The 12614-nt window shown below is 37.9% G+C and overlaps 1 pseudogene; it reads right to left on the reverse strand.

The window, feature by feature from the left end:
• Positions 1-1613: 1613 nt before the first annotated feature.
• On the reverse strand, positions 1614-3239 carry LOC107143560 (annotated as a pseudogene).
• Positions 3240-12614: the final 9375 nt, after the last annotated feature.

The raw sequence follows: 12614 nt of genomic DNA on the forward strand, positions 1-12614 counted from the left end.
CTCACACTTCAGATAGAGCCCTAATATCCAGAGTATACAAAGAACTCAAAAAATTAAACAATAAGAAAACAAATAACCCAATCAACAAATGGGCCAAGGACCTGAACAGACACTTCTCAGAGGAGGACATACAATCAATCAACAAGTACATGAAAAAATGCTCACCATCTCTAGCAGTCAGAGAAATGCAAATCAAAACCACCCTAAGATACCATCTCACTCCAGTAAGATTGGCAGCCATTATGAAGTCAAACAACAACAAGTGCTGGCGAGGATGTGGGGAAAAGGGTACACTTGTACATTGCTGGTGGGACTGCAAACTGGTGCGGCCAATCTGGAAAGCAGTATGGAGATTCCTGGGAAAGCTGGGAATGGAACCACCATTTGACCCAGCTATTGCCCTTCTTGGACTTTTCCCTGAAGACCTTAAAAGAGCGTACTACAGGGATACTGCTACATCGATGTTCATAGCAGCACAATTCACAATTGCTAGACTGTGGAACCAACCCAGATGCCCTTCAATAGATGAATGGATAAAAAAAATGTGGCATTTATACACCATGGAGTATTACGCAGCACTAAAAAATGACAAAATCATAGAATTTGCAGGGAAATGGATGGCACTAGAGCAGATTATGCTTAGTGAAGCTAGCCAATCCCTAAAAAACAAATACCAAATGTCTTCTTTGATATAATGAGAGCAACTAAGAACAGAGCAGGGAGGAAGAGCAGGAAGAAAAGATTAACATTAAACAGATACATGAGGTGGGATGGAAAGGGAGAGAAAAGGGAAATTGCATGGTAATGGAGGGAGACCCTCATTGTTATACAAAATTACATATAAGAGGTTGTGAGGGGAATGGGAAAATAAACAAGGAGAGAAATGAATTACAGTGGATGGGGTAGAGAGAGAAGATGGGAGGGGAGGGAGGGGAGATAGTAGAGGATAGGAAAGGTAGCAGAATACAACAGTTACTAATAGGGCATTATGTAAAAATGTGGATGTGTAACCAATGTGATTCTGCAATCTGTATTTGGGGTAAAATTGGGAGTTCATAACCAACTCGAATCTAATGTATGAAATATGATATGTCAAGAGCTATATAATGTTTTGAACAACCAATAAAAAAATAAATTAAAAAAAATGGCAAGTATCTGAGACAGTGTTCAAGACAAATGTACAAAGTGAGGAGAAATAAAAATGCTGTTTCTAAGATATATTGTATAAAGACATAAGGCTCATTTTGGTCAAAAATGCTTTTCTTCTTATTTTGAATACTTCCACCTCCCCTCCAAAAAGTTAAGCCCTGACCTATACAAAGAAACTGAAATAATTGACCCTAATTTCAAATGAATTTCATTTATTCTAAAAGCTTACCATCCTAGGGCGGGGGGCGGGGTATAGCTCAATGATGGTAGAGCACTTGCCTTGAATGTGCAAGGCCCTGGATTCAATCCCCAGCACCACAAAATATATCTCAAATCAATAGACTTAATTTTCTTATTTTAGGAAGTTTAAACCAAATTGGAGTTAAACTAATCTTACTTTAAAGTGCAAGAAAGGCTATGCAAGACTAGTGTTTATCTGTGACATGTAAATGAGAAGCATCTTTCCAACAGCAGCAGCTCAAGAGGTATCAACAAGCATGAAGAACTGGTTACAGGACAAAGCAATCCATTAGACTGACCAAAAAGCAAGGAGACCAGTTTTAGCCTAGAAAACAGGGGTCCCTGCAAAGTCTGGCTGTTAACTGTACCCAGACCTTAAACAGGTCTTAGGTCCCCCTACCTGACAAGGCTGGAGCATAGCATCAGCGGAGTCAAAAAGGCCAAACTTGTCGACGGACACCTCTACACCAAGATGTGTTTATGCTGATGGTGGTAAAAAGAAGCCTAGGTTTTCGAATAGCATAAACATTTACCTAGTAAGCAATGATCAAAGTCCTGGTCTGGGGTAAATGATACAAGAAAGGGTAATGAAGTCCCCCAAACATCACTGCTGAGATTTTTTTAGTTTGACTCTAAAACACTACAAAACAGTTTCTTCCACATAAGGACAAGCTTTGCACTGATGTTTCTCAGAATTCATTATGTCTCCACCTCTAGCCTCAGTTTTTCTGTTTGTTTTAATATACCATTCCTATGTCAGAGCTAAGGTAAAAGGGGAATAAAGGACAAGAAACCCTCTGTCCCAAGTCCCTGGAATAGATGCACTCTAGAAGCCAGTAGGTGTGAGCCCATTCAAGTCACGTGGTTTGAGATTATGGGTCCGCGGCAGTGGTTTCTTCCCTTCTATCACTGGGACATCCATCTTGGGTGGCTTGAAGGTTGCTGGATCTTCAGCCATTCGGGTGGCCTGGGCATGGATCAGCTCCATGTGAGAGGGCTTCTGGGTGCCTTTGTAGGCCTGGATGCAAAACCTCCAGAATCAGACTTCTGAAGGCGTCTTGGACCAGAAAGGCTCCATTTATCTGATGAGTTTCTGTCCTTATCTCCACTTCCAGGATCCATGGTGCTAAGACTTGGACCAGGTAAGGCTACAGAGGAACCAAAAGAAAAACCAGCCTCTGGGCCTCTGCTTAGGGGAAGAGTCAGGGCTGCTGCAGGCTGCTTCTCTTCCTCTGTTATCTCTCCACTCTGCAGCTTTAGTTTGTGGAGTGCTTCTGCTACTCGGAGGTACTTGGTTTCCTCGATGGTAAGGCCCTTGTGGGGTGTGTAGCCAGCATCTCTCCATCCTGCCTGTTGTTCAAAACGCTGCATGCTTTCCTGTGTTTGTTTTGTGATCAGAGAATTCATGATGACATGGGTAGCTTTGGCTTTCACCACCGGGACCTTGTTCGTACTGTCAGTGACCATTGACAGGGTCATGGCAGGGGGGGATACACTGGCCTCTCCTTCCTCCTCCTTGCAAGGTGCTGATACTTGTGCTCTGGAATCACTGGCTTCCAGGGGATGCTGCCCATGTCCCATGGAGGAGGAGTGATGGGGACAGGGTCCTCAAGGGCATCATCTTAGCTGAATGCCCGATGGCACATCCCGATGGGCAGGGACATCTTGCCTAGGGGCCCGCTAGACCCAAGAGCAGGTACTTCTGATTGTCTTGAAGCCATTGATAAACTGGGATCCAGGTGTTTTTTCAATTTATAATTCGGAGCTGAGTCCCTGCCACCACAGTGAAATGATGTCACCACTATGCTGACAGACAGGTATTAATGAGGAACATTGTCCAGGTGCTGCAAATTAGCCCCTGGCAATTACTAACCTGTTCTCCATCTCTATAATTTTGTTATTTCAAGAGTCGTATATTTTTTAAAATATATATTTTTAAATTTAATTTTTAGTTTTAGGTGGACACAATATCTTTAATTTTATTTTTACGTGGTGCTGAGGATCGAACCCAATGCCCCACTCATGCTAGGCGAGCGCTCCACCACTGAGCCACAACCCCAGCCCCCAAGAGTCGCATATTAATAGGATAATTTATGCTACAGTATATGCCCTTTGGACATGTCTTTATTTTACTTTTTCAGAAAATCCATTCAACTTGTTGCTTTTATCAATAATTCATTGCTTTTTATTGCTGAGTAATAATATTTCATGGTATGGATGTATCATAGTTTGTCTACCCAGTTACTCATTGGAAGACTTCTGGTTGTTTCCAGTGTTTGGATGTTATAAAAAAGACGTTACAAACATTCATGTATATGTTTTTGTGATAGAGTTCATTTCTCTGGGATAAATGCCCAGGAGTGCAATTGCTGCATCATATGGTAGTTGCATTTTTTTTTTTTAAAGAAACTTTCACATTGTTTTCCAGAATGGCTATACCATTTTACATTTCCACCAGCAATGCAGGATTGATCCAGTTTCTCCACATCCTTGACAGTATTTGCTTTTGTCACTGTGGGCATGTCTGAGCCAACTCTGAAGCAGAGAAAGTCCCTTTGGAGATCTCTTGGCACAATTTCACCTGAGATTGCTCCATTGCTTTGGCAGACCTTCTGCTCAGAAAGAATTCTGTGATGCGGTGGAATTTATTGGCTCAGACAACCCTAGGTTCAAAGGCAACTCCCTGAAGGTGGAAAGAGATACCAGTGCCCTGACTAGCCCCGTGATCCAGCTGCCTGGAGGAGAAAGAGTTACTGTGCAAGCGCAAGCGGTGTCTCCAGCCTGGCCAATCTCCCCCAGCTTCTCTCTTCTTATTTACCTTGAAGAACCCCTCCTCACTATATATTCCTTTGGTGTGTTTCACTATAAATAAAGCATTGTGGGCTTTTTCCCTTTCTTAGGATCAGACCCATCAGGTCTCTTCCACCCGTCAAGCCCCTGCTTCAAAAAATAATTTGATGCGTCTTTTGCTTTATTTCTTAACACCCACACCTCTGAGGGTTGCCTACTCCTTCCCCATGCAGACGGTGGCCAAGAGTCACTATTTTTAAATTTTAGCCATTGTAATAGATTTGCAGTGGTATTTCACTGTGGTTTTAATTTGCATTTCTCTAGTGACTAATGATATTGAACATCTTCTTAGGTGCTTATTTCATCTTTATAGCCTCTTAAGTGAATGTCCTTTCATGTCTTTTGTCCATTTTCTATTTGGATTTATTTTTTCCTGTGAAGTTTTGAATGGTCTTTATATATAATAGGTGGTAGTTCTTTGTTGGACGTATGGTTTACAAATATTCCCCCCCCCCCGACCGACTATTGCTGCTGCTTCTTCTTTTCCTTCTCTTAACAGAGTCTTTCACAGAGCAAAAGTTTTTAATGTTGTGGAAATCCACTAAACCAACTTTTTCCTTTCTGTGTTACACTTTCTGCTGTTACATATAAGAACTCTTTGCCTAATTTAGAATTTTTATAGTTTCATGCTTTCCATTTAAGACCACCCTGATACATTTTGAATTAATTTTAGTATAAAGTTATGAACTTAGGTTAAGTATTTTTGTTTGTATGCCTTTTGCTTATGGGTATCCAATTACTCCAATATTCATTTGTCAAAATGACCATTCTTTCTCCATTGCATTGCTTTTGTGTTTCCATCAAAAATCAGATATTTTCAAATATTTGTGTTGCTCCATTTTTGAATTCTAATTCTGTTCTATGATGTATGTGTCTGTTCCTGTGTGAATAACACATGGTCTCGAATACTGTGGATATATAATAAATCACAAAATCAAATAGACTGATTTTTTTTCCTACTTTCTTTTTCTCTTTTTCAAAATTGTCTTTTCACTCTTGTGTTTTTATGGCTTTCCATATATATTTTTGAGGTATCTTGTCTATACAAAAAAATCTTGTCAAGATTTTGATAGGAGTTGCATTAATCCTATATCAATTTGGGCAAATTGACTTCTTTACTATGTTGAACATTATTTATTTAGATCTTTGATTTCTTTCCTCACTACTGTTTAGTTTTCAGCATAAACTACTGTACATGTGTTGTTAGATTCATACCTAAGTATATTTTTTAGTATTGTATTTGTACTTTTGGTATCCATTTATTCACTGCTCATGTATAAAAATACATTTGATTTTTATGTGTTTAACTTGTATCCTGCCACTTTGATGAGCTTATTTATTAGTTCCAGGAGTCTTTTCTTTTTTAAAGGATTATTTGGGGGAGACACTGCAGATCTGTGACCCAGAGCTTCTTGTAGGTGGTAAATCAAAGCTCTTCAATCTGCAATAGAAATGCCCTCCAATACAACAACATTGAAAAAAATGGGACTAAATAGAATAGAAAGAGAAAAAAAGTTGAAGAGGCAGATACTGAAGAATCTGTGGGGAAAAAATTACTGGACTAACATAAGTGAATGGGAAGGTGGTGTATCTCCTGAAGCAAAAATGATTTACAGATGCTGATAATGCTTAGGAACTTAAAAACATTGATTGCCCAGAGTTAAGGGAAACATTTCTTAGTTCTCCAAAAGCTGGTAAAGAAAAAGATGGCACAAAAAGAAGATATCCGGCAGTGAATTAGATGTTAGCAAATAAAAGAAAAGAGATGCAGATGAACCAAGAAACCTTGCAAGAAGTCCTGAACCAATAATAGGGGCCACAGACAGCAGAGGAGAACTTATTATTCTCATGAGATAGTTGGAAAGAAAAAGAGACATGATAATTGCTTATTATTAAAAGAGGCTAACATAGTATTCCTGCCAGAAGATGAAGCTCAATAATGATTGTATGCTATATATGTATGTGTGAGTGTGTGTGTGTGTGTGTGATGTGTGTGATGTGTGATGTGTGTGTGTGATACCATCATTCTGAGCAAACTAAGAAATAAATCATGTAAGTTAAATTAAAAAATTTCCTGAAGCTATAACACTTAAAATTAAATAGTTGATTCTGTAGTTAATTGGAAAGTTTAAATTGTTTAATTTAAAGCAACCATATCAAAATATATATTTACATCTAGTTATATAAATGCAAAGGTTTATTTATAAAACAATCTCCCACCCAGATGAGGAAGCTAGACAAATACTGCTATGTTTTAATTAGTTTTAAGCAAGACTTAGTTAGGTGGACTTTTAAAGATTTTTCCAGTGAGCATTCCTTTATAAAAAGTTGAACTCTGTGTGCAATTTGACTGAATGGGCATGATTAATGGAATATATAAGACTTGGCTCAGGGAAACCTAGCCAAATGGTCAGAGAGGTTGGCAGTTTAGGACCTGCTGCATAAACAAGTCAACAAACTTCTCTAATCCAAATCATTGACCTGCATTTTTTCCCTTTATCCCAACTCATTCCTTACATGTAGACTCAATATTTCCAATATTTGAGTTTTTAGTATTTGAGCAGAATCCAGGAAAAGTAATTTTTATAGTAATCAAAATGTTATACAACTGTATATGGTTTATTTATTGTAAATACTGGTGAGCAGTGATCAATAAACAGTTTTGTATTCCATTTAAAAAGATTATTTGGGATGTTCTACATCAACAATCATTCTTTCTGTGAATATAGAGAGTTGTAGTTCTTCATTTGTGACCAATATGTCTTTTATTTCTTTTACTTGTCTTATTGCACTGGCTGGAATAGCCAGCACATGTTGAATACGAGTGACAAAAGTATGAAACTTGCATTGCTCTGAATCTTAGGAAGAGAACATCCATTCTTGCCTGGTGAAGTATGATGTTAATTGTAGGTTTCAGGTGTTTCTTATAAAGATAAGGATGTTATCTATTCTTTGCTGAAAGTTTTTTTTTTAATGTTACAGACGTTTGTGGTAAATGGATGCACAGGTCTGGAGACTATCACACTAAATGAAATAAGCCAATCCCCAAAAAACCAAAGGTCGAATGTTCTCTCTGATATGTGGATGCTAACACACAATGGGGCAGGAGCACAAAGAATAGAAGTTCAGTGGATTGGACAAAGGGCAACAAAGGATTAGGTAGATTTTTAGGTCTAGGAGGATAGGAACAGGACAGTAGAATGAATCTGACATGACTTCCCTAAGTACACATATGAATACACCACAGTGAATCTTGACACCATGTACATCCACAAAAATGAGATCCTAATTAGAATAAGATATATTCTGTGCTTGTATAAATGTGTCAAAATCGATTTTACTGTCATGTATAACTAAAAGAACAAATGAAAAAAGGTTGCTGTTAACAAATATTGAATTATGTCAAAAGCATCCTTGGCATCAATGTATATGATCGTGTGATGTTTTTTCTTTAGTCTGACAAATGGTGGATTACATTTTTTTCTTTTTTTGAGAAAAAAAAGGAAAAAGAAGGTTTATTGCTTTGTTAGCAAAGGAGAAACACAGGGGACTCCTGTTCCAAAGGCTGTGATTCTTCCCATCAGCAGGAACAGGGGGCTTTTAATGAGGTGACTCAAAGGCTACATCCCATGTGTTCTCTGCTGGAGTTGTAATTTACTTGTTAAGTTGGGAGATAGTAATTTCTGAGATCTTCTGGCACCATTTCCAAAGTCTGGGTGACTTCATTCCTATGGTGGGCATGTACTCAAGGGTAGATAAATCTGCCTAAAATGGGAAAGAAAGATAATTCTATTTCCCCTGAGATTAGGGAGGGGGACATTAGGGAGGAGCAGAGGGCGAGGAAGAGAAAGAAACATGTCTATTTAAAAAATAAGTTGCAGTGGCAGAGCAGCAAGGGCTACATTCAAAGCATATTTCCCCACTGTCAATGTCCAAATTCCATTTCCATGGAAAAATGGGTGACGAGATCTCCAAGCTGCTTCCAGCTGAAAGAGGGCAAAGTTCTCTATCAGGTGGGGCATGAACACTTAAAGGTAAGAGTATTCAACACCAGAGCAGTCCAGAGGTCCACAGTGGCAGATGGCAGGTAACTGGACAAGGATCACATAGGGCAGGGATCATGCAAGACAACAGTAAACAAGACAGCCAATCATTATTTTTTTTGTAAACAATTAGCACAAAAGCAATTGGTATTTCAGCCTGGTCTCTGAAAACCATAAAAACAGTAACTCATAATGATATCAGTGGAAAACAGATCAAGTTTATTAATGTAGGCGTTTAGGTAGATTTTTAGGTCTATGAGATAAGGCTCAAATTAACTCAGGATGAACTTGCAACTCTAGAGTCCTTCATGTTCATCATTATTAGACACTCCCACCCAAGAACCCTTCCTCTATAGCCTCCAGCTTTACTTACTTTTGGTAGGGCTGACACAAGCGTACATCTTAAGTTACATTAAAAAAAACAAAAATAAAAACATTGTTTTCCTTTTAAATGTCCGTGTAGGACTGGGCTTAGGCTGTACTCTCCTGCCAGGTATTTAGGACCAAGTTGGTCAAAACTGGCATTTTTCCTATCTACTCTCAAGAGTCAGCTGAGATTCCTCAGAGATCACTATTGGGGATGTTTGTGAAGCCTCCTGACTCATTTAGCTTTCCTTTATCAGTGGTGCCATCTGCCAGGATGGGTCAGGGTCAGGCTGACCATATGTGGCTTCTCTTGCAAGCATCAGGGACATTTCCCTCTCCAATGACTCTCCCTTTGCAGAATGTGCACTGGTTGGCTTCTTGTTCTCTAGGGTCCTCTCCATCTCCCTGATCAGCAGATAGGGTGACTCAGCTGAGTTGCAGAGTCCAGAGAGGGATTCCATCATTCTCTGGGTCCCAGCTGACCTTAGAGGGTAAGGACCAAAATATTGGCTGCTCTTTCCATGGCCCTTTTACTTCTTTGACTTTGGTTTCCAAGTTTTTGGTTTTAAACACCCAGCAGGCCAGTTTCCCAGTTTTAAAGTAGTAGTTACAGCATACAGTAGTTAAAGTAGTTATAGATAACTTCAGTATCTATAATTTTACAGTTACCCCTTTCACTTTATTGGGTCAGTATCAGGACTAGAAATCAGCATCATATCCTATCTGTATGTCTTATTATCCCAAATGAACACAAGTTGTTTTACTAGACACAGTGCCTCTGCTAAGCACAAACAGGCAACGGTAGTAAAATTTATAAGAAAAATACAAAATTAAAGTAACAGAGCAAAAAAAAGTTTATGTAATAGTTATGAACCAAGAAAATGATTTTTATGATCTTAAACCTTTAATTAGTTATGTATTATATTCCCTGTTTATTTGATCTTTTGAACACAACTCTAATTGAGCTCAGTTCTAGCATATTTTGGAGCCATTCTAACATGGCATAAAGTGGGAGTCTTATCTCAGGTAAGGCAGGGCTCTTGACAAGTAACACAATACAACATTACATCTAAATTTTATTACATTGATTTTTGAGTACTGAAGCAGACTTGAATCCCTGAAATAATACCAATTTTGTCATGGCAAATAATTTTAAAAAAATATTTTGTAGGATTATGCTTGCTAATGAAAGCATTCCCTCTAAAAAATGGAGCAAGACAGGGATGCCCTCTTTCACCACTTCTATTCAACATAGTCCTTGAAACTCTAGCCAGAACAATTAGACAGATGAAAGAAATTAAAGAGATACAAAGAGTTATTCTTTTGGAAAAGAATAACTCAAACTACTACTATTTGCTGATGACATGGTCTATGTTTAGAAGATTCAAAAAATTATACCAGAAAACTTCTAAAGCCAATAAATGAATTCAGCAAAATAGCAGGATATAAAATCAATACCCATAAATCAAATGCATTTCTATACATCAGTGATGATTCCACTGAAAGAGAAATTAGGAAAACTACCCCATTCACAATAGCCAAAAACAGAAACAAAAACAAAAAACTTGTGAATCTAACAAAAGAGGTGAAAGACCTCTACAATGGAAACTACAGAGCACTAAAGAAAGACACTGAAGAAGACCTTAGAAGATTAAAAGATCTCTCATTCTCTTAAATGGGCAGAATTAATATTGTCAAAATGACCATACTATCAAAAGCGCTATACAGGTTTAATGCAATCCATATTAAAGTTCCAATGACATTCTTCACGGAAATAGAAAAAGCAGTCATGAAATTCACTTGGAAAAATAAAAGACCCAGAATAGCCAAAGCAATACTTAGGATTTTCATGTGTATTTCATTATAGATTTTGACCTGTAATTTTCTTTTTCTGTTCTGTTTTGTTTTTGCCCTTTGTCAGAATTTGGGCAATCCTAGCATTGTAGAGTGAATTGGAAAGCGTTAACCCCTCTTTTATTTCTGGAGAAGATAATTTATTTCTCTTTCACTATTTCATGAGTTAAAATTTTCATTCATTGCTTCTTTGAGTACTTTTTCAGCCCTTCCCAATTTCTTCTCTCATTTTGGGACATGAATGTTAGATTTTGTTATAGTTCCCTTGGTCCCTGGGGCCCTGTTCATTTATTTTTCACTCTATTTTTCCCTATGTAATTCTATAGTTTATCTTATATTGATCTGTCTTTCCATTTACTAATGTTCCCTTCATACTGCTATTAAGACTATCCACTGATTGTTTTTAATTTCAATTATTGTAATTTTCAGTTCTAAAATTTCATTTGGTTCTTTTTTCATGTGTTTATTTCTTAGCCAAAATTTTCCATTTTTCCCCCTAGGTTTTATTTTATTTTATTTATTGGTTCTAATTCATTATACATGACAGTAGATTGCATGTTGACATATTGTACACAAATGGAGCACAACTTCTAATTCCTCTGGCTATACATGGTGCAAAGTCACTCCACTAGTGTAATCACACATGTATTTAGGGTAATAGTGTCTGTCCTCATTCTACCATCCTTCCCATCCCTGCAGCCTCACCCCTCCTCTCATTCCCCTCTACACAAACCAAAGTTCCTTCATTCTTCCTTATCCCCCCACCCCACTATGGATCAGCATCCACTTATCAGAGAAAACATTTGGCTTTTGGTTTTTTGAGATTGGCTGGTTTCTTAGCATGATATTCTCTAGTTCCATCCATTTACCTATAAATGCCACAATTTCATTCTTCTTTAAGGCTGAGTAATATTCCATTGTATATCCATACCACATTTTTTAATCCATTCATCTGTTGAAGGGCACATAGGTTGGTTTCATAGTTTAGCTATTGTGAATTTAACTGCTATGAACATTGATGTGGCTGCATCACTGTAGTATGCTGATTTTAAGTTCTTTGGGTATAAACTGAAAATGGTATAGCTGGGTCAAATGGTAGTTCCATTCTGTTTTATGAAACATCTCCATACTGCTCTCCAGAGTGGTTGCACCAATTTGCAGTCCCACCAGCACTGTATGAGTGTGACTTTCCCCCCACATCCTTGTCAACATTTATTGTTGCTTGTATTCTTAATAACTGCCATTCTGACTGGAGTGAGATGGAATCTCAGTGTAGTCTTCATGTGAATTTCTCTAACTGCTGGAGATATTGAACATTTTTTTTGGTATATTTTTTGACCATTTGTATTTCTGTGACATGTCTTTTCATTTCCTTAGCCCATTTATTGATTGCTTTTTTTTTTTGATGTTAAGTTTTTTTGAGTTCTTTATATGTTGGATGATGTTTTGACAAGCTTGCACACAGGAGAAGTCCCTCATATCCTGACACTCTACGGAGGCTATATTGCAGTGGTCACTACTCAGAAAGAGAAAGAGGAAGGAACTCCTGGGAAGAGGGCAGAGAGGACTCATATAGCTAGGTGGTCTTTTGGGGAGTCTCTGGTTTGGAGAACTGTGAAGGGTAGCACTGGCTTGAGGACTTTATTTCTGCTAAGGGTTTATCTTATCTATACCTAGTATATTCTCGTAGTGTGCAAAGTAGACAGGATGCAACTGGCTGAGAAGCTAATTTGAGCTGTTAAAACAATAGGATTTGCAAACGTATAAGTTTGAAAATACTGAAGTTTTGAGCTAATGAACCTCAGCCTGCTGTCAAGAAGTAAACAATCTAGGGGTCATATAGAAAGACCATCTTTGTTTCACTTATATAACCCTGTTGGGTGGTGACGAAACTCCTGAAATTCCGCTAAGTCTCCTCTAACACCATAGATGACATCATGGATGCTAAGTTCTCCAGCTAGTTTTTCTTCTTCTTCTTCTTCTTTTTTTTTTATACTTTTCAAAGTCTTCTCATTTTTATTATATATATAATATATGGACTTTATAGTCATACTTAGAGCAATAGGGAAAAATCTCATCAAGTCCATCTTTTTGAAGTGGAAGTTCCTGGCT

This window comes from Marmota marmota, unplaced genomic scaffold (assembly GCF_001458135.2).
Source record: "Marmota marmota marmota unplaced genomic scaffold, marMar, whole genome shotgun sequence".
NCBI lineage: Eukaryota > Metazoa > Chordata > Mammalia > Rodentia > Sciuridae > Marmota > Marmota marmota.